The sequence below is a fragment of the Prionailurus bengalensis genome, chromosome D4 (genome assembly GCF_016509475.1).
Source record: "Prionailurus bengalensis isolate Pbe53 chromosome D4, Fcat_Pben_1.1_paternal_pri, whole genome shotgun sequence".
In the NCBI taxonomy this organism is placed as follows: Eukaryota; Metazoa; Chordata; class Mammalia; order Carnivora; family Felidae; genus Prionailurus; species Prionailurus bengalensis.
The window spans coordinates 35,112,867-35,135,033 of NC_057359.1; the positions used below are offsets into that span (position 1 = coordinate 35,112,867).

At 34.2% G+C, this 22,167-nt stretch overlaps 1 protein-coding gene across 35 annotated transcripts in view; it reads right to left on the reverse strand.

Annotated features, from left to right (window-relative positions):
- The window catches only part of PTPRD (protein tyrosine phosphatase receptor type D), a 2,207,515-nt gene that overhangs the window by 1,315,582 nt on the left and 869,766 nt on the right, over positions 1 to 22,167 (reverse strand). The gene's annotated exons all lie outside the window — the stretch shown is intronic.

A 22,167-nucleotide genomic window follows, 5' to 3' on the forward strand; every position in this document is an offset into this window, starting at 1 on the left:
AACCCGAACTCTAAAATTAAAGTCTTTGGTTGATTCCAGACCCCAAGGGATAATTATAATGGGAAGAATAATTAAGAAAGTTACTAAAGATTTAAGCCAACAATAATCTAATTCAATTCTTAGTAAATAAATACAGAAACTTCAGCAGCTTTATTCCAAGTACTTGATTTCTGGGTATTGGGAAGCAACTCACAGTGAATTTAAAGAATTGCTTCATTTCATATCATTGTGACTTCATTCAAAGATTTTGTATTATCAATTCTAATAAGTTTTTTTTGTATTGTTTTTATTGTTATTTAAAAAAAAACACTCATAAGAGGACTGAAAAATTTTGTTTACCAAAAAAATTTTAACTGAATCTTATCGTATTATGAAATCTTTCTTTTAGATTAAATGACACTATCCCATTTTAATCTGAGAATATTCAGAAAGTGGTCAGTAGGTTATTATCATGGTTTGATACCAATCAGAATACATATTGATAGGTATATATAGATTAGTTGATATATATATATATGAATTGCTTGATATCTATAGAGATATTAATACATATGAATTAGTTGAAAATGCAAGTGCTTTGTTTCTATCGAGTTTGTAACTTTCATTAGATCAGCATAAGCTAGCAACAACAAAAAAGATAAAAATAAAACAATGTGCTAAATAACAACTTACAGCACTTATTTTATGCACTGATTGTCATAAATGGAACACATAGTGAGAATAAAATATTTCTATCAGTTTTATGTCCATTGTATCCCTGCGGTTCTCAACCAAAGGATATTTTAGCATCCACATGACAGTTGCAATGTCCAGAGACACCTTTGGTTGTTAGAAGTGGTGGGTTGGCAGTGTCATGGGGTAGATAGAAACCAGGAATGCTGCTAAACATCCTGTAAAACACAGGACAGCCTTAAATGTCAACAGTGTGGAGGTTGAGAAACCTTGATCCATTCAAATAATTCTTTTATTGTGGGTTACAAGTGAGATGGATTCACATACCTACCTAATTAGACAGGTCTGCTTCAGAACCATGTCAGGATTTCCAAGCTAAACAGGTGTACCCAACTTTATATAAAGTTGTTCAATGGGAAAATGAACTAGTAACAGTTCCCTTGGCACAAATGCTGTCATGTTGGTGCATGAACATACATGATTTTTCTTTTAGGATCCAATCCAACATTAGTGACTTGAGATCTTGCACCAGCTTAGCCAAACAAAAGCTGAACAAGCTTTTCATTGACTTTAACCTGCAGAACTTAATTGTGAGTTTCTAGGTCATTTGAAACCAAATACAAAATAATAATAATAATATCCATTGAAATATTTTTTTTCTATTTACTTCTGATTTCTTTTATTAGTAAACATGAAAATAGTAGCCATCTGGACTGAAAAAGAAATAATAACATTTCCTATTTCTAAAAGAAATAAGCAATAACCATAAGCCAGAAGAAACAAAATTCATAAGATTTTCTCTCCTACTGCTTGAGCCTAGGGAAAAACTGACAGTCTGACAAGTCTGAGATAGGAACATAAACTTTGATTGTGATTTAATAATAATAATAATAAAGCATTTTATTTTGCTTTTTACTTCAGTTCATTAATATTTTTAATTTGCACACTGCCAAAAGCATGATGCTCTCTTTCAGTCAAAAACAAATTAAACCCGCAGGGAAGGAGAAATACTACTCTATGAGAAAAGGTTCCTTCCTCAGCTTGTCAAAAAAGGCATTCCAAACTACAGGAATGGGTGACAGCAAATATTTCCTAGATAACACACCTGTTCTGTGACACATCACCATTTTTTAAAACATATATGTATCCTTCAGACACAACATGATTTATTATACAAATTAGGCTGACCTTGTTTTTTTTGTTTTTTGTTTTTGTTTTGTTTGTTTTGTTTTTTAGTTTAGATTATCCAGTTGGTCCCAGAATAAAGGAAATCTTCTGCTCCATCTGAGCTCTTGAAACCCAGTATCATGCCAAGAGAACCTAAGAAAATTCATTAAAAATAGTATTACCTAATTTAACTTTAAAAAATCTATAAAGCATTGTTTTATGGTGTTTATTATTTTCCATGCAAGGTTATGTTATTGCTTTAGTGGCACAAATAACTAAGAAGATAAGGTCTGTGATGGATGAGGAATACACAATACACTAATGAAACATTCACTTGCTAAATTAGCCACTAATCTTGTTGAACTTGACTTGCTCAGATTCCTGAGAAATAATCCTAATGGTCATCCTTCACTAAGCCTTGCACAAACTTTTAAATAAAATAGTTATAAATGGGCAAGATTTTTCTACTTGGTAAATGACCCATTATACTCATGTCCACATTTGGTACTTTAGAAATGAAATACACATATCCTTGCAGCTTATTTCTGCCAGATAATATCAGACATTAAGTGTTTATTGATATTCTTTGCCTAAGAACAAAGCATAAAATCCTAAAGTCTTCTTGTATGTTATTGAAATGAGACAGAATGAAACACCAAGGAATTTAGGGTGGGAAAAGGAGATCATGGCTCTTATCAGTTAGGAATAATGCATAAGACAGATCAAAATGTCAATAGTCCTCTTAGATCTCTAGACCTCATGCTACACATTATGAAGGGCAGAAGGAAATGTGAGTCAAACTGCTCTCCTTGGTTACTTACAGTGAATGAAACGGTTGGGTATCATAAGCAACCAAGCAAAAATTATGAACAACAATCATTACGCCAAGTGCAAAATGCAGCATCAAAACTGTATATTAATGGCAATTTAAGACCAGAAAAGATTAATTTCTGACACTTTAAGGCATAACAGAAGAACTAAAATTGAGCTGGTCCATGAAAGGATGACTCATTTTAGAAAAAAATAAATAAATAAATGCAGAGCCTCCTAAAATTCCCTGTATAAAGAGAGATGAGAATATTATGCAAACTATTCTATTCGTGCTGCTTTGTTCTTCTTTTCAAAATTATTTTTAATGGCAGTTTTCCCATAGACAAAGAATAAATTTGTCTTGCATTCTATACAGTCTGCAGGAATTCTACTATGAAAACCGTCAACAGGACACTTGATCACATAAAGTGGGATTTTGGTACTTTCTGCTGCCCTGGGAGCTCGTGTGAAAGTTCACGTTGGACCTCGATCCTTGACTGAAAGAGCCAGCATCTGTGAATGCTCTAACAACAGCAGGACAAGTAGTAGAATGGTAAGAAGAAAAGCAGCATGTGTCAGAGGCAACAGAGGCTCCACAGTGGGCTTGTCACAGCCACCATCTTAGCAAGGCCCATTCATCCTTTTTTCACCACAGGAACAGTGGGAAACACAAGAAAAGAATATTGGATGAACAGGGGCGCCAGGGTGGCTCAGTCGGTTAAGCATCTGACTCTTGATTTTGGTTCAAGTCATGATCTCACAGGTTCATGAATTTGAGCCTGATGTCAGGCTTTGAGCTGGACAGTACTGATCCTGCTTAGGATTTTCTCTCCCTAACTCTCTGCCCCTCCCCACTCCCCTAAAAATAAATAAGTAATCATTTTTAAAAAGGTAAAAAAAAGAATATTGGAAGAACAAATCCTCAGGAATATGTTGCAAGATTTCACTATAATTATGGCTACTTGTCTCTCTTTTTGTAAATCAGAACTTTCGTGAGGCTTAGTTTCATAGACTTCCTTATTAATCAAGGGATTTCTTATCTGAAGTTGTCTCTCTATATTACAAGTGCTAGAACACTCAATAGAATCTACTTGATTGGTAGAATTCTCCCCCAACCCCCACTTCTAGCTACCTTGCAAAATGAACTTTTACTTGTCTAAGTTTCATATTCAAACTGGAAGGTCTTGTGCCTGAAGTAGGGTTTGCAGATATATAATGGTACAAAAGGACAAACACATCTTTTAAAACAGGCAGTCCATTTGAGCAAAAAAAAAAAAATATATATATATATATGAGCAAAAAGTATATATGTATATATATATTTGAGCAAAAAATATATATGTATATATATGTGTGTGTGTATATATATATATATATATATATATATATATATATATAATACAAATTGCTAAATATAGAGATAAGGGCTACAGATTTGCCTCCCTGGAACTTCCTCTGAAAAGTTAAGATGAAGTTGCATTTTTTTACTCCTGATTGGTAGGATTGCTACTCTTACTATAGGGCTATAGCATTTTTTTGTCTCATAACAATTTTTTCAGAGGAAGATCATTGAGTTAATATATTTTTGAAGAGCACTAAATGCTATTGAAAAATCAAACTAAATGTTGCAAGGATTGACTTGGGTTCTGTCCAGAGCAATACAATTCTAGACAAATGTGAGAAAAACTTTAAGAGCTCTTCTTATAGGCATGAAAAATATTTTGGCATATAAATATTTTAATAATGAAAATTATAATGACAATAAAATACTATTTCATTAGTTTAAATCAGTCAGTGAAATATTGATTGCTCAGTAATGTAATTGGGACCATTAGTTAATTCTTTGTCAAAAAATTGAAGCTGTATTTTTTGGCATGCTTTGCAGCGAAACTAATTCAGATTAATCCAAAGTAAAATAGAAATAAATAAACACTCTAAAAATACAAAAAAATACAGTGAGTTAGTACAGTATTTTGAAATGGGGAAAAGTCTTTCTAAACATGATATGAAAACCAAAAACCATAAAGAAAACAGCTGGTAAATTTAGCCTCATAAAAATTCCAAGTGGCAAAACACATTATAAATGTAGTTGAAAAATAAGACATAATTTCCAAATGTTTTAAACATATTTTAACATATAAGAGCCTTTAGAGCTCAATAAGAATTTTATAAAAATTCTTTTGAAAAATGGGCAAGAAATGTGAACAATTCATTCACACACACACACAACCACACATACAGATTATACCTTACAGGGTTTAAAATTGTACATGTCCTATTCCAGCAATTCCACATTTTGAGATTCATTCCTATAAAAATATTTTTATAGGAGCAACTAAACATATAAAGCAAATATTAACAGACCTAAAGGAGAAATAGACAGCAACACACTAACAATAGGGGACTTTAATGTCCTGCTTTCATCAACGGATACATCATTCAAATTTGAATGATCTATCATTAAGATAGATGACCAATAAAGATACATGAGCCTTAAATGATGTATCAGAACAGAAGGACTATACATATATTCTGTTTAATTCAAAAGAATCTGTTGACTATATATATTCTTTTGATTATATATATATATAGTGTGTGTGTGTGTGTGTGTGTGTGTGTGTGTGTGTGTGTTTTGGAACATATTTACATTGTTCATCAAGTGCACAGGGAACGTCTCTACTATAAATCATACATTAGGCCACAAAACAAGCCTTATTAACTTTAAGATAAAATTGCATTATCAAGTATCTTTTCCAACCACAGAAGTATGAAACTAGAAATCAATTGTAAGAGGAAAACTGGAAAATTCACAAATATGTGGAAGTTAAACAACAGGCTACCAAAGAAGCAGTTAAAGAAGAAATAAAAGGAGAAACCAAAAATAGCTTGAGACAAATTTAAATGAGACTGCAGCAAAATGTATAGAATACAGCAAAAGCAGTTCTAAGAGAAAACTTCATAGCAATAAGTACCTACCTCAAGAAACAAGATAGCTCAAATAAATAACCTAATTTTACATGTCAAGGAACTATGTGAAGAAGAATAGAGTTTGCTATGACAAAGGTCAGAGAATAAATGAAATAGTGACTAAAAAGTCATTGTAAAATATCAGTGAAACTAAGAGCTGGTTCTTCAAAAAAATAAACAAAATTGGTAAACATTTAGCTAGACTTACCAAGGGAAAAGGAGACACTCAAATAAATAAAATCATAAATGAAGGAGGAGACATGACAACTAACACCTTAGAAATACAAAGGATAGGAGACAACTATGAACAACTGCATATGAACAAGTTGGACAACCTGGAAGAAATGGATATATTCCCAAAAACATTCAACCTACTAACAGTGAGTCATGAAGAAATAGAAAATGCAACCAAACCAATTACTAGTAAGGGGATTGAGTCAGTAATCAAAAACCTCCCAACAAACAAAAGTCCAAAACCAGAACACTTCACTGGTGATTTCTACCAAATGTTCAAAAGAAGTTTAAACTCTTCCAAACCCTTCCAAAATTAGAAGAAAAGGGAACACATCCAAATTCATTTTATGAGGTCACCATTAACCCAATACCAAAACCATACAGATGCCTCAAGGAAAGAAAATTATAGGCCAATACCCCTAATGAACATAAATGCAAAAATTCTCAACAAAATATTAACAAATTGAATTCAACAATACTTCAAAAGGATCATGTACCATGATCAAGTAGGTATGCAAGGATGTTCCAAATTGTAAATCAATCGACATGATATACAAAATGAAGGATAAAAATCATATATAATCCTCTCAATAGATACTGAAAAAGCATTTTACAAAATTCAACATCCATTTATGATAAAATCTGTCAACAGAGTAGGTAAAGAGGGAATGTACCTCTACATAACAACATATATGATAAGTCTGTAGCTAACATCATACTCATGGGTGAAAGGCTGAAAGCTTTTCTCTAAAATCAGGGAAAAAACAAAGATGCCCACTCTTGACAATATCATTCAACATGGTATTGGAAGTCCTAAGCAGAGCAATTAGCAAGAAAAATAAATAAAACACATCCAAAGCAGAAAAGAAATAAAACTGTCACCATTTGCAGATGACTTCATATATATAGAAAACTCAAAAAATAAAACACTAAAAAACTGTTCAACTAATCAACAAATTCAGTAAAGTTGCAAGATACAAATCAATGCACAAAATCTGTTGCATTTCTACACATGAATAATGAACTATCAGAAATTATTAAGAAAACAATCTCATTTACAATGGCATTAAAAAGAATAAAATACTTAGTAATAAATTTAACTGAGATGAATGACTTGTACACTAGAAAGTATAAGACATTGATGAAAGAAACTGCAGACAACACAAATGCCTGGGAAAACGTTCTGTGCTGATAGGAAGAAAATTCAAATGGTATTTTCCACATAAATAGAACAAACAATCCTAACATGTGAATGGAACCACAAAAGGCCCCAATAGTCAAAGCAATCTTATAAAAGAATAAAGCTGGTGGTATCACACTGCCTGATTTCAAACCTTTAGTAATTTTATTACTATATTACAAACATATAGTAATTTACTATATTACAAACCTATATTACAAACCTTTAGTAATCAAAACAGCATGATGTTGACATAAAACCAGATACATAAATCAATCAAACAGTATAAGGAACCAAAAAATAAACTCACACATACATGGTCAATTAATTAATGACAAAGGAACCAAATGCATACAATGGGGAACAGTCTCTTAAAAACCATTAAATGATGTTGAGAAAACTTGACATCCATATGCAAAAGAATAAAACTGTAATGTTTTATTCTTACATCATACACTCAAACCAGATTTAAGACACGAATGTATGACCTGAAACCATAAAATTGCTGGAATAAAACATAGCTGGTAAGCTCCTTGACATCAGTCTTGGTGATGACTTTTGAATTTGACACCAAAAGCAAAAGAGTATGTACATGAGACGCTTTGAAACTAAAAAGCTTTTGCATGGTAAAGACAACCACAACCTACCAAATGGGAGAAAATAATTATAAATCATATATCTGATAAGGGGCTAATAACTAAATTAATAAAGAGCACGTACAACTCAATGCAAAACAACCCTATTTATTTATTTTTATCTTTATTTATTTTTGAGAGAGAGAGAGAAAGAGAGAGAGAGAGAGAGAGAGAGAGAGAGAGAGAGAGAGAGACAGCATGAGCGGGGGAGGGACAGAGAAAGAGAGGGAGATAGGCTGATAGGCTCCAGGCTCTGAGATGTCAGCACAGAGCTTGACAGGGGATCAAACTTACAACCATGAGATCATGACCTCAGCTGAAGTCAAGTGCTTAACCAAATGAGCCATCCAGGGACCCCATCAAAACAACCCAATTTAAAAATAAGCCAAGAGAGGCACCTGGGTGACTTCTTTGGTTAAATGTCCAACTCTTGATTTCAGCTCAGGGCCTGATCTTATGATTCATGAGTTCATGCCCCACATCGGTCTCTCTGCTGTCAGCGCAGAGCCCACTTGGTGTCCTCTGTCTCCCTTTCTCTCTGCTTTTCCCACAAGCATTCTCTCTCTTTCTCAAAAATAAATAAACATAAGAAAATAATAATAAAATAAAAATAAAAATGGGCCAGCAACTTGAATAGATAGCTTTCCAAAAACAACATACAGATGACCAACAGGTAAATGAAAAAGTACTGAATATGACCAATCAAAACCACAATGATATATCATCCCACACCTGTTAGAATGGCTATTACAAGAAGGATAAGAAATAACAATTGTTGATAAGGATGTGTAGAAAAAGGAACCTTTGTGCACTGATGGTAAGAATGTAAATTAGTACAACCATTATGGAGGTTCCTCAAAAAACTAAAAACTGTACCTATTATATGAACTACCATATAACCCAGCAATCCCACTCCCAGTTATTTATCTAAAAAATGAAAATGAAAACAGTATGTTGAAGAAATATCTGCACCCTTAATTCATGACAGTATTATTTACAATGGCCAAGATATGTGAATGACCTAAGTGTCCATCAATGAATGGATGAAGAAAATGTGAATATATATATGCAAACACACACACACACACACACACACACACACACACACACACAAAATGGAATACTATTAAGCCAATAAAGGAGGCAATACTATCATTTGCAAAAGCATGGATGGAGCTTGAGGGCATTATGCTAAGTAAATAAATCAGCAGAGAAAGGAATACCATAGGTATAATCTTTAAGAAAAATATAAGACTGCGCTCATACAAACAGAGAGTAGATTGGTGGTTGCCAGAGGTGGGGCATGGGTAATGAAATGGGTGAAGGTGGTCAAAGTTACAAACATCCAGTTATAAAATAAATCACAGGAATGTCATATATAGCATGGTGACTGTCGCTACTACTGTATTGCATATTGTACAATTGCTAACAGAGTAAATTTTAAAAGTTCTCATCAAAAGAAAAAAATGTCTAACTATGTATGGTGACACATGTTAACTAGACTTATTGTGGTGATCACTCTGTAATGTATACAGATACCAAATTAGTATATTGTACACCTGAAACTAATATAATGTTATGTCAATTATACCCCAATTAAATTTTTTCAAGGGCATGTATGTAGATTATGTGAGATTATTTTCGGTAAATATTACTAATAAGAGCACAATTTGAAGCATATCATTATAGATTGTAAGATTGTTTACTCAGTGCTTTATCTGGTATCAGGGAGGTAGAAAGTAATTAAAGAAACATTTGAGAAATTTGAGGAGATGAACGACCTGAAGAATGAGTGGAGCTAATAATTATGAGAAGTCTTCCAAGTCTTTCAGGTGAGAGTGGTGGGTATGGACAGCAAGACCTAATAAAAACTGTGAGGCAATAATGTGACTGGTGAATTTAACAGATATCATCTGGCAGGGGAGATGTTCAATATATGTTAATTACCTTCCTTTAGCCTCATCTAAAAATAGTGATGTGGTGGTAATGGGGGATGGATTGAGCATAAGGCAAAAATAGGAGCATTTAGTACATCGCAATTTTTATTGTTGGTTTGTGTTCATAACTGCTGTAACTTGTGTGTGTGTGTGTGTGTGTGTGTGTGTGTGTGTGACTTCTAAGTGGAAGAAGAAAGTACAGGCAATTCTAACACTTTCTACAACACTTATTTATAGATCAATAAAGAAGAAATTAGAACACCTTGAGTTTATTTTGAATCTTCTTCCTAATACCTGTGTGGTTTTGGGCAACTTACTCTGTTTCTGGACATCAGTTTCTGTACAGTTAAAATGGGATGTTTTGACCTTTTTGTATGCACATTTTCCTGTACTATAATTTATTGGTTGCTGTCCACCCTATACTGAGGGCAGTTTTAAGGAAAGCAGTATATTTTTCAAATCCAAATCCTTAGAGTTTGACACTGTTTGGCACAAAGTAAACACTCTATAAATGTCTGTTGAATTGACTTACACTGATTATCTGACTTCTAAGTCCTTGCACAAAGGACATATTACTAGTGATGTTTCTATAATACCTAATATTAATTATAAAAAGTCATATTAATGCCTTGGTCCAAGCTACAAAGTAAAACATGAGAAATATATTCCAATTGAAGAAAAGAATGAGATGGACAGTTTGGGTTTACTTTTAGCATCAAAGGACAAACACCTGTTTCTGATAAAGCTAAAAAGAATATACCATATTTAAATCCGAGTAAATCCTCAACTTCAAAAAGAATCTAGACACAAATTCTGGCTATATAGAGAAAAGAATACATCACAGTATTAAGAGATTGTATTCATTTATAACAATGAGCTCTTTTACCTCAGTATGAAAAGAAACATATTTTTAAAACCCTATTCCAAACAGATGTGAAACAGAGAGCTGAAAGGCTGAGACTGTTCTGAATGGTAATTTTCACAGAATTTGTAATTCTATATAAAATTAAATACTTTAAGAGTTAATGAGTACTAATAAACTTTTAAATGAGCCCATCTTTCAAAATAGGAATATATATAACTCACTCATTTTGTTTACATGACTTTTGTGGCCATTGTAACCAAGAACTTACAAGTTTAGTTTTGAAAATAACAGAAAAGTGGGGTGCCTGGGTGGCTCAGTCGGTTACTCATCCGACTTTAGCTCAGGTCTTGAGCTCACCGTACATGTGTTAGAGCCCTGAATCAGGCTCTGTGCTGACAGCTCAGACCCTGGAGTCTGCTTCAGATTCTGTGTCCGCCTCGTTCTCTAACCCTCTCCTGCTTGTGCTCTCTGTCTCTCAAAAATAAAGCAATATTTTTAAAAAATTAAGAAAGTAACAGAAATGGAAGGAATGATTTACAACTAAGGTGCTTTGTGATCCCAGCAAAAGTGTGACCAAGCATATAAGCAGCACTCAGTCCTCAGCTGCATTCCTGCAAGTCCTTGACAATTTAAGGGATGGTGGGAAGAGGTGACAAGCCAGTTTCCTGTGAAGTACATGGAAGGGATTAATCTTGGCATGGTAAACCCTCCCTTTTGGATTATCAGACACTTTATTTATAAAAAGAATATGGGAACATATGAACTACATGATACTTCCATCTGTAATATGCTCATGGTAAAAAGTATATATTGTAGGAATCAGACCAAACTAGTAATGGAAAGACTTGAAACCAAAAAAATCCAACTTTTTCTAAGCAAATTTTAGTATAAATTGTAATCATTTCTAACTTCCCAGAAAATACCCTCTTCATAAGATCCCCTTATAAATCAAGGATTGGTGTCAAACCGTGGCCAGTTCAAGTGTCCTTTACCATTATGGGGAAAAGGGGAGAACACAGTATACATTTTATAAACAAAATGCTACTTGAGTCTGTCAAGGAATAGGTATAAATACAAGATACTTGGGATTCTCTCTCTCTCTCTCTCTCTCTGTCAAAAATAAATAAAAAACATTTTTTTTTAATTTTTTTTCCAACGTTTTATTTATTTTTGGGACAGAGAGAGACAGAGCATGAACAGGGGAGGGGTAGAGAGAGAGGGAGACACAGAATCGGAAACAGGCTCCAGGCTCTGAGCCATCAGCCCAGAGCCCTACGCGGGGCTCGAACTCACGGACCGCGAGATCATGACCTGGCTGAAGTCGGACGCTTAACCGACTGCGCCACCCAGGCGCCCCAATAAAAAACATTTTAACAATAGTCACACACAATAAGTTAATAGTAGAACTGGCCTACAACTCAGTCTTCATGACCATGAAGATGTTCCTGGGACACAATATCATTTCCATAGTTATATATATTTTTCAAAGCTATAATAAGTCATTTTCTTTTAAGTTCTTATTTTCTTAAAAATATGAAGGTAAAAATCTTTTTTAATTATTTTTTAATTTATTATTATTATTTTTTAATATGAAATGTATTGTCAAATTGGTTTCCATACAACACCCAGTGCTCCTCCCAACAGGTGCCCTCCTCAGTGCCCATCACCCACCCTCCCATCCCTCCCACTCCCCATCAACCCTCAGTTTATTCTGAGTTTTTAAGGGTCTCTTATGGTTTGCCTCTTTCCCTTTCTGTAACTTTTTTTTGTCCCCCCTTCCCCCGCCCCCTGGTCTTCTGTTGAGTTTCTCAGGATCCACACAAGAGTGAAAACATATGGTATCTGCCTTTCTCTGTATGACTTATTTCACTTAGCATAACACTCTCCAGTTCCATCCACGTTGCTCCAAAAGGCCATCAGGACAGATATAGGAAATTTGGGCAGTGCACTAAACATATATACAATGGCTGCACATTGATTTGAAATAAAAGTGACTAGAGTAACACTCAAAGAAGGTATTTAAGAGTTTAGTCAATATATTTTAAAGTTATAAAGTATATGTTAAAGTCCTGCTACATGGTCAAAATAAGTATTGTAAAATAATAATAGCATAAATCAACCCCTCTAAAAACGAAGCTACTAAATGTGACAGCTGAAAAAGACAAGATAGGACTACGCTAATTTTAATGACAAAAAAGTCTTTTTAATAGGAATTAGAACAAAACCATGCCATAATAAAACTGAATTACTCATCTTTATTCTACAGAGGATACCTGTCTGACCTCAAGAAATGTGTTCTTCTCCTACCACAACAGATTTTTTTACCTGGATATCCTAGACTTGGCAACAGAAAAAGACCACTTTGCTAAAATGCAGCAATACTACTATGGAATTTAAGCTTTACTAATGTCTTTAAAATCTGAATGTTGGATTCTGGAATGATGATGTCATGCACTTTTTTCTTGAAGTATAGTTGACATATCAATGATGTCATACATTTCAATGAGAATTTCAATTCTCCCCAGTAGAATTTTTAAAGAGATGGACAAGAGTGATACAAGTTCTTGCCAGTCAATTGTTTGCCACTTAGATCATTTGTGTTCATCGGAAGAGAATATTAGTACAACTAATACAAGAATTATAGTACTGAACTATTTTAATGTGGAATGTGGAATGTACAGTGGAATGCACAGTCACCAGCAAAGACACCAAAAACAATTAAAATCTGAGCTCCTTTATAAAAATTTGAGCTGTGAATACTAATCAAGACTTTTGTATGTGCAATTTGAAAAATGTTTTTGCTCATTCCTAAAGTCAGGTTTGCAGGACTATTAGTGAGGGAAGCTCCTGAACAGTTATTTTCTTAAGTTTTAATGTATCCCTTGACCTAGGCTTCTGGATTTTCTTTTTAGTATAGATAGCATTTGTAATTATTCAGATACGTTTTGATAGAACAAAATATCCAAGTTTTCTTTTTCTGGGTGAGGGGAAGAAATGTTTGAGAAGTTTTTGAAACAAATATTTTTGTGAAAATTAATGACAGGTTGCAGTACTTCAAGAAGTTACAATGAAGTTTCTATAAGGGAATTATTCTTTCAAAATAATAAAACTTGATCATACTTGTAATAATTGGAAGAACTACACTAAGCCTTTTCTTTTTAATTTTTTAAAATTTATTGTATTCTCTTTTATTTAGAGAGAAAGAGAGAGACAAAGGAAGAGAGAGAGACAGGGAGAGAGAGAGAGAGAGAGAGAGAGAGAGAGAGAGAGAGAGAGAGAGAATATGAGCTGGGGAGAGGGGCAGAGGGAGGGAGAATCCCAAGCTGACTCTACACCCAGCATGGAGCTTGTCACAGGGTTCAATCCCACAACCCTGGGATCATGAGCTGAGCCAAAATAAGAATCGGATGCACAACCAACTGAGCCACCCAGGATCCCTGGAGATTTCTTTTAGAGAAGCAGATGCCTTCAGGAGAATCTTACAAGAGAAAATATGCGACCCAACCAACCCAGTGTTTTGAGTAATATAGCAAGTACATAGCTACCTACACCTGAAACATGATTTATTTGACTTGGTAGAGTTTTATGTTAGAAAAAGAAATCCTTAGGGTTACTGGGTGGCTCAGTCAGTTTAGCATCTGACTCTTGCTTTTGGCTCAGCTCATGATCTCATGGTTTGTGAGTTTGAGCCCCAGGTCAGGCTCTGAGCTGGCAGCATAGAGCCTGCTTGAAATTCTCTCTGCCCCTATCCTGCTCATACTCTCTCTCTTTCTCAAAATAAATAAGTGATCTTTAAAAAAAATTAAGGAAATCCTACACTATGGTTTACGGACCACTTGTACATCTATTTAACAGAATATTTGTGTATTATATAATACCAAGAAAACATTATTCCAGAATTAGTGTTCTTTTATGATCTTTCTCAGAAATCTTGGTTATATCCATTCAGTCTTACACCAAAAACATCCTCACTCTCAGAGACCCATATGAGAACACTGCCATTGTCACACACATATGTACCAAGCCTCTGCTTTCCATATGTAGGAACCATTATACATGTCCAGGTTATAAAGGATATCTCTGAAGCAAGGATAAAGGCTGAAGTGGGATTTCCATTCTGGCATAGGTAGCCATTGGCAGGACAATGTAAAATCCTCCTTATTTAACATCTATTTACATAGCCCCATTCCCCTAAAGTCCACCCACCTTGCCACTTACCTTGCTCAGTATCTTCAGCAAAATGCAATGATATTCTTTAAGCATTATTTAAAAATCACTGTAAGTGTCTATATGGCCTATTGTAAAATTTTACTTTAATAAAAAACATTAAAGATAAAATACAAATTCAAAGCAAGTTTGGTGGTTGTGGCAAAAAGCAATCTACATACAGGTCAAAACTACAAATGCATATGTATGACATCGTACATGGCTGAAAATTAGTGCCTTTGCCAACAAAAGCATTTAAGGTCAGTAACAAAACTCTGTGCTTACATTTTTTTCAGGGAAATTAAACATATTATATAATATTGCCTTTCTTCAATCTCATTTTTGTTATATTTCCATGTTTCCCTATACCTCCTCTAGTTTTGAAATTGTGAAAGGCATCTTCTACCATTTATCTCCCACTATCAATAAAACCAATTCAGTATCAACTAGAAAATAGTAATGATACATGCAAAGACCCTTTCATATGCCTCAATATATTTATGCGAAACTTTTCATAATATCTTGAAAGGAGTGGTTTTCAGGCTGGGACAAAGTGGAAATGACTGTTGTAGTATCTCTCTCAAATACAAAGGGAGGGATATGAGAAGCTGACAGAGTATCAGCTGCAAATCACAGAGCTTCCCTGATATCACATGATATTTGTTGGACCATAAGTCCAGTGTTCTGAGTACACCAAATAGAGGAAGCACAAGCAGAGAATAACAAACATGGATTTTTTTTAATCAGATAGACAGATACATACATACATACATACATACATACCTATTATGGTAGTATTTATATTTTGATGAACACCTGGAGAATTACTGCTTGACTTAGGACAGCAGGGAAGAAATCAAGGGGGGGACATGTTGCTTAACTAACCACAAAATATTCTTTCAGTATATTAGTACTGAGAAAATAATGCCAGTAGATTTATTAGAATCTCTATTTGTTTTAATAAGAGCATTTGTTAATATTCTATGGCAGATGAGTGTCTAAAAAGTAGATGATTTTACTTTCTACTGGAAGGACATTGATCCATGTAGTCTGATTATTGACACTAGTCACCCTGAGGAACAAACTACTAATATGAAGTAAATCTGCTTAGTTCTAAGGAAATATGTTGAAAAACTTATAGTCTCCCAAAAATATAATTTGCTGCCTTACAAAGGTTTTTTGAACTCCATCCTGAAGGTGAAATTAGGTGAGAGGAACAAGCAGACACAAGGTTAACAGAAATTGTTGAAAGGACGTAACACTGAAGGCAGACTGTATTCCAGATGTAAAGGTGAGTAATTATTGTAGAGGTAAATTTTAATGTCCCCCAACTATTTTAGAGGCCATTAATGACTGCATGAAATACTTCAAGAGGCATAATTTGTTGTGCCCCCTTCCATAGTAGTGTATTTAAATTATTTCAGTTCCAGGTAATTGTATACAATTATGTTGATCTCCAGTCCTATGTGTGAAGAAAAGAGGTTATGTGTAATTAATTAGCTGTTGTAGAAATGATGCTAGAGGGCATGTTGGTGGCATTTAAATGAGTACATCTCCTAAAAAGTAAAAATGAGAAAGCATATGGAGACTTCCACTATAAAAGGCAAAAAAAGAATGAGACATAAGAGGAGGTGTTGTTTTAGGTCATTCCAAAAAAGTAAAGAGCCAAACATAGATTACTCTGAGCACCACACCAAAATAGACTCATTTAAGGCATGCAGAATCTTTTTAACTTAAGAAAAAGGAAAACTGTTATATATCCCTCATGCCAGATAAGCTTAAAGAACTAAAAGTAGTATTGCGAGAAAATTGTTCATTCTTCAACAGAAAGTGTTCCATTTCAAAATTAGATCTATGTCTTGTATTTTTCCCTACTTCATGTTGTTTGGTTCATCTAAAGGTATCTGTTAAAGAAATAACAGCTGATTTTTATTAAATACTTTAGTACAGATTTTACCAAGACTATTATTGGGGGGGGGGCTGCATTATCTACTTTGCCAAGCAAATAAGTGGTACCTCAGATTAGTCGGTGACAGGAGAGAACTATTTTATCTTATTTTTTAATGTTTATTTTTATTTTTGAAAGAGAGAGAGAGAGAGACAATGCTTAAGCAGGGGAGGAGCAGAGAGAGGGGGAGACACAGAATCTGAAGCAGTCTCCAGGTTCTGATCTGTCAGCACAGCCTGACGTGAGTCTTGAACCCACGGACCTTGAGATCATGACCTGAGCCAGAGTTGGACACTTAACTGAATGAGCTACCCAGGTGCCCCAAAGAGAGTACTTTTTACAGTAAAACAAAATTTTTTTCAAAATATACCTTTGGGAACATACTCCAAATTTTAGGATTACCCAAACACTATAATGTCCATTTTCCCAAGAATAATTTGATTAGTTTGGGTAGGCTTTATGTCACTGTAAAAAAAAAAAAATCCTCAGTGACTTAAGACAAAATAACACTTCCTATTCTTCTAAATGGGCTATGGAACTGAAGGACTCACCACAGCAGTTATCTTCCATCAGTGGATCAGGGATCCAGAATGATCTAATCTTATGGCTCCATTATTTCAACCTCATACCTCCTATGCAGAGGCACAGAGGCTGGAAAAGCACACGGAGGTTTTTCACCTTCCAGCCCAGAAGTGGCAGATTTCACTTCCGCTTTTCCTTTACTAGAAATACCTCATGGCCCCACCAAACTGTAAGGTGGAGGGAACATATAATCTCCTTCTTGGTCAAGAGTGAAAGGAAAGCCAGAGGTTGATGTGCACTAGCAACCTTTCTCACACTATCCTCATGACTTCCAATAACCTGCTATCCCAGCAAGAAACAATGCAAGGTCTAAAACAAAGGCTCAGAATTTTACACAGCACCAGATTTCAAAGAAAAAAAAAATAAGTAAAAGCAGCACAATTATACAGAATACATAAAATGATGGTCCCTGAAGTCAGGGTCTTGTATTGTATATCACTCAACCTCTACCAGACTGTTTGCATAAATAATTTACTCGATAAATTGTGAGAGGATGTATAGAGAAATGAATTGGCGCAAGTATGAATCCTTCCTTTGGTCTCTGAACATATGATTTATATTCATACCATGATAATTCACAGCAGTATAACATACTAACAGTAAACAATTATAGTAACTGTATATTGTCTTAAAATTTATAGCATTTTGATATATCAATTAAGCCTATGAGGTAGGCACATGTGAGTGTTTCATTCCCTTCAGTTTTCACATACAACCGAAGAACCTTACAAAACATGCAATATTTTAACACCAAACATTTAATTTTCAAGGGGGTAGTACTTTACAATATCAAGATATTTTGGCTTATTTCTGAGAAGTATTTTAAACCCTTTATATTGAAGATAGCATTCAATTCTTTGAAGACACAATATTCAGTTGAATAATTTGTATCACTTGAAAGAAATTCCATGACTAATGTTAAGCACATGAGTGTAATTTGCAGGTTGCCTGTAATACTGTTAAAAACATTCAGGATGGCCAAATTTACATAAAATTTGCATTAAAAAACCTAGAACATGAATGAGAATAAAGTGTCCATTAATCACCATTGTCCAAATACAGAAAGATTATATGTGTTTCCAAAGATTCTGTTTTTGTTACTAAGGACACAGATATATGTATGTAGATTTCTATCATATATATGATAGATTTCTATCATATATATATATGTATAGCTATGTATATATGGCATAAAAGATATGTAAGAGATATATATGATATAAAAGATACATACACACACAATTTGGGCACAGTCTGTGACAGTTTTTCCCACTTAGATTTAAACTAAGCAAGCTTTTAAATTAGACAGAGAAAGACAAATACCATATGACTTCACTCATGTGGAATTTAAGAATCAAAACAGATGAACATAGAGGAAGGGAAAACAAAAATAATATAAAATATAGGGAGGAGGACAAAACATAATAGACTCCTAAATACAGAAAACAAACTGAAGGTTGCTGGAGGGTTGTGGTGGGGGATGGCTAAATGGACAAGGGCTATTAAAGAAGACACTTGTTGAGATGTGCACTGGATGTTATACATAGGGAATGAATCACTAGATTCTACTCCTGAAATCATTATTGCACTATATGCTAACTACATTGGATATATATTAAAAAATAAAAATAGATATAATAATAAATTTAAAAAAATAATAAAATAAGCAAGCTTCCATCTTCTCAAATAACTGTACAAGTACAAAGATTAAATCTCATTTTAACCTCATATGTATCAACTTTCTTAAGGACTGCAGATCAGGGTTATTACTCCAGTACATGTAGAATTAAGTTTTATTAAAAGCTTACTGGGAAAAGTTTTCTTTAGGAAGGCATATCAATGGAATCTTTGAAATCCTAGGAATGAATTGAAATCTCAGTGTCTTAATTTACTAAGTGATTGCACATGAACTAATTAACCTCTGAAACCCTTAGTATCCTTACCTCTAAAATGGTGGCTAAAATGCATGACTCAAAGTATGATTGGAAGGTTTAAATGAGACTACATAGAAAAAGTACCTAGCCTGGTACCTGATATACAGTGAATGTTTAAAAATATGAGTTCCCTTCAACTGTACATAATTGTGCATATGTTATTATTATGACCTCTTAAAAGGTCCAAACTCCAGGTGCAGAAAATAAAATTTATGAATTGGAACAGATTGCTGCAATTGCACATACAGATGCAAAATTCAGTGAATTGTAAGAATTAAACACATTATATTATATAAGTGAAAAAGTGCTGCAATAAGGTTTTATGGAAATATTTTCATCTTCAGTGTAGGCAATGTTAGCGCTTTATATTGAAGTGAATTTTTATTGCTGACATTTAGTTCCAGACTAAATGTTACTTTTGTGCCTTGAGAGTGATATCATAATTGAACAGTCTATATTTTAATTTATTTACTTTGTAATATTTTTCATATGCTCATTTATATTTCAGTACTATTCTGATTTGAATTTTACATTCATTTGCTTTTCTCTACATTGCACCCTAAAAACAGTTTTATACCGCGTATCACATAATGCAGAATTTGTTACAGGTAATGTTATTAATCATCCTCCATGTTCATACCATTCTTTATTTTGAATATCACAATTGGATAGAAGCAAATAATTATAGAAATTAAATTTTAGGTTTGGTCTTTATAAGTGTATGTGGGATCCTAAATAAATTAGTTAATTGAAAATATTTCTTATAGAACTATGAATCCCTCTGTTCACAGAAGCAGAAATGGTGACAATGGAAGCCGACAGAGGAAGAGATTGAGAAATGTGGCCTGCTTTGAGTTTCCAGGTTTTTACTACAGGAAGACTGCTTTTGAATAAGTGTGGTGGAATTCCATTAAATCTTACATAACAGATTGGGGGTGGGGAGAAAAACCTATAGAAAACATGGTGGGATCTAGGAGTCTGAGAGTGTTGTTTTAGAATGAATCATCTGTCTTATGAGACATGGATTAGAAATGAGATGAATTACAAGATGGAAGAAAACCCAGAAGATAAGTAAGAGTGATGATCAGAATTGGAAGAACACACTGCCAATTTAAATGAGGAAAGATGGGGCATCTGGGTGGCTCAGTCGGTTGAGCATCCGACTTTGGCTCAGGTCATGATCTCACAGTCCATGAGTTTGAGCCCTAGTCAGGCTCTGTGCTGACAGCTCAGAGCCTGGAGCCTGCTTTGGATTATGTGTCTCCCTCTCTCTCTGACCTTTCCCCATTCATACTTTGACTCTCTCTCTCTCTCTCTCTCTCTCTCTCTCTCTCTCTCTCTCTCAAAATAAGTAAACATAAAAAAATTTAAATGAGGAAAGAAAGTGGAATTGAGATAAGGTCCAATCCCACTAATACAAAGAAGAAAAGGTTTTTAGGGTTGGAAAACAAATCCAGGAACTCTGGGATTTGTAATGATGGACATAGGGCTATAAAATTTCTTCTGTGAGAACCACTAAGATCCATTAAGTGTCTCCTTCTTCCCTAAATGTTTTCCATTTGCACAAAGTACTGAAGGCATGGGAGGCTAACCCTCATTCTTATCCTGAGAATAGATAGTGGCTGAGAATGCAATCAAGACTTAAAAATTGCTAAAGAAAAATATAAACTTCAAATTTCTCTTGCTCCTATTTATGGCTAAATATGGAACACTGAGTTTATCATTGTAAGTAGATGGTTTTCTGTTTGTTTGGGAGCAATTTCTTCACATCCCTATACAAAGGTAATGCAAAATCCTACTCACGCCTAGTAAAAGTCTGCACAATAAAGAGAAACTGGTCTTCTTTGTAGGATGGGTAAAATTTTGGCAGACTAGTATGATATTAATATACTCTACATTTGCATGGGTGGACTTAAATAAAAAGAACACCAAAGTGGATTCTGCCAGGAGGGGGATGAGGGCGTATACAATACAATGGTGCCTGAGGAGAGACTGAGGATGCCATCCTCTTTGGAAATGCATATTCAGTAGTTTCAGGAGCAGTAAGACCTGATGCAAGCTTAAATTTCCGTTTTCATGCTATATTTCTGTTAGCTTAACTTCAAGTCATCAGTAATAATTTTTAAACAAGACAGTTTACTGTCAACTTTGATACTGTTTGGCAGGAGTTGCAGACTGGGGTGGCCTGACATCGCGCAGGAAAGTCATGAGAAGATGGCCTTAGAAGGTACTAGTTGAGAAACCATGAGAAGCATTTGAGAGCAAGAGGTAATATGCAACACAAAGACATGCTGAATTCTCACCAAGCTCCCATTCTAACTGAGCTCTAAACAGTTACTAATGTACAATGGTGTATAAGACTGTATTCCTGCAATCTGCCAAGGTGGGATCTCATATTGTTCATAGCTGGGAATTATAGAAAAGGTGGCCCTAGAAATATTTTTTAATGGGACTCCCAGGCTACACAAAAATAAAAATCCAAGATAGAGTATTTAGAAAATTAAATAATAGAATATGAGATTAAATGTTTTTTAACCTTGCAAAGATTCAGAGCATAGGAGGATCACAGTTTATGAATTTGAATGTTATCAAACTACCAATAATATTTGAAGGAAAATAAAAGGATTGGGTAGATTCTAAGATGAATAAAAATCTGTTGTCTGTAAAAATACAATAAAAAAACTTCAACCTTAGCATCACATGTATTTAAACAAACAATATATGCTTCCCATGTGTATGATGTATGTACCAGGCGAATGCCATAAGAAATTTAAGAATTTCCCCATGAAAAGGAGCAGTGCTTTCAGGGTGTTTCCACTTGTATATTATGTAAACTATAATACCCACATTTTAGAAATGAAAAAATTTTTTAAATCCAGTCATCATACTCAGCCCCCATGGTTTTTATCCAAGATGCAACTGTTGCAATTTATTTTAAAAGAAAATTTTTCCAATTGAAACTTTCTACCTCTTACCTGAATAATCCTCTTTTCTATCTCAGACTCTTTCCATGGTAAGTTTTTGTTTCCT